This window comes from Lutjanus erythropterus, chromosome 24, assembly GCF_056507025.1.
Source record: "Lutjanus erythropterus isolate fLutEry1 chromosome 24, fLutEry1.hap2, whole genome shotgun sequence".
In the NCBI taxonomy this organism is placed as follows: Eukaryota; Metazoa; Chordata; class Actinopteri; order Lutjaniformes; family Lutjanidae; genus Lutjanus; species Lutjanus erythropterus.
In genome coordinates this window covers 662,501-664,368 of record NC_139340.1, presented here as the reverse complement: position 1 = coordinate 664,368, position 1,868 = coordinate 662,501, and the positions used below count along the sequence as shown (strand labels likewise).

At 40.8% G+C, this 1,868-nt stretch overlaps 1 pseudogene; it reads left to right on the top strand.

The window, feature by feature from the left end:
- The first annotated feature begins 811 nt into the window (after positions 1-811).
- The window catches only part of LOC146304451 (uncharacterized), a 2,971-nt pseudogene continuing 1,914 nt past the window's right edge, over positions 812-1,868 (top strand).

Genomic DNA, 1,868 nt, shown 5'->3' with positions numbered 1-1,868 from the left:
CTTGAAGTTAAATGTTTTTAATTCTGGCAAGGCTAGTGTATACAAGTATCCTGATCATGTTATTCTAATTGTCATTCATGTTTTATTATTGCATGAATAAACAAGAGCTGCAGTTAATTAACTATGTATATTGTATTGTAATATGTAGTTTGGTGATCTATTCTATTTTGATTTATTCTTCTCTTCTCTGCAGGTCCCTTATCCCTTTCCTATCGACAACATCCTATCCTCCTATTTTAAATCCTATCACACAAAAAAGGCACTTTTAAGAGCCATATTTTGTCCTGTTTATTGTCTTGTTATCATTATTGTGTTGTTATATATATCTCTCTCTCTCTTGCTGTCATAACAGCGTGTGCCTAGCATCAGATAAAGTTTGTGTCATTGAGTGTAGAGAGCAACAGCTTTTTTGCTTTGGCAGGTCCTAGTCGCAGCGGTCAGAGGGTTGGTGTCTGTCATGGAAGAGCTCCAGCAGAAACCAGTGGGGAAGTGACCAGCAACTTTGCATCTGTGACTGCGGGTGTGTTCTTTACTTAAACAGCACTGGTTCAAAACAGTATATTCACTGATTACGAAATGGCTATTGTTTAATGCCAATTTCTGTTGTTATAATGAACTAGCCTATTATTTTTCAATTTTGTGCGTTGTTTTAACAGAGTCCTTCCTTCAAGAGTTTAAATGCTCACTGGGTGTTGAGGACATATGTGAGGCTGAAACACCACCTCAAGCTCAAGCCTCAACAGACTGGCTGACACGAAAGAGCCTCACATCTGGGTGGTGGGCCAAAGAGAGACCCCGGCTGGTCAACACTATGGTGGCTCGTCAACATGTGGCAAATCAGACCTGCCAGCATTGTGAGAACAGTCCAGCCGTCATCTGCTGTTGTGACTGCCGACCACACCCATTCCTCTGTGAGAAGTGTGATGCCAGGGTCCATCGTCTTCAGGTTTTCCATAGCAGGGATTCAATGACAGATGCATTTTTTAATCCACTGCCTCCAACGACATGTGTTGTGGAGAGGGTTCTGACCCAGTGTGGTAAGTTGTAGTTTTTGAAATGAACAGACTTAATTTATCACCTGGACAATTAAATCCGGTAGCCGTCCAGTACATCTGGTTTAAAAAATAGCTGCCAGTAAATAAATATATTATTCTTTAATTCTCATCCATATGTTTTTGTTTTTTTTTTCAAGAGCGTCTTATACCTTTAGATATGCCAGCGATATGCAGCTGTTCTCGAGGATCGTCCAGTGTCATCATGGGCCGATTCATAGTTGTGGTTACAATGAATGGTAAGAAGAACTTTATGGATGGGGTGGGGGTCACTTTCGTAGAAGTGGCTGCAGAATTTCACTTAAAGCTATCACACTCCATATCTACTCCCTCTCACTCTCTGTCACAAGTATGCAAATATATGAATCATGATTATGATACATTCATACATGTTACACTCTGAAACACATTCAGAAATTTTCTTTATCAAGGCTGGAAATCCAGAGGCTTCCATAGGTTTTGTGTTGATTAGACTGGCTGGGCCCACTTATGTGAAGGAAAACAATGAACAAAAGTGTGACTTTCAATAGAGTGCCTCCTTACAAAATGTTTGTAGAAATGTTCTCCTGATCCATCCTTAGTCAAAGGTTGCCATATCGGTTGTCAGAATGACACAGGTTGCATCTGTCAGGATTATCTGTGAGTATATATTTCCTTATTTTTCCAAGATGATATGATATCAGACTGCCTCAGATCAAATGCGAGGCATGTGAGGCCACATGGAGTCCTGGAGTGGATGATTTCCTCCGGAATGACTACTGGCCTGCCACCTCTCACTGTGCCACTGTCTACGCGATGGATGTCCTTTTTTCTTTT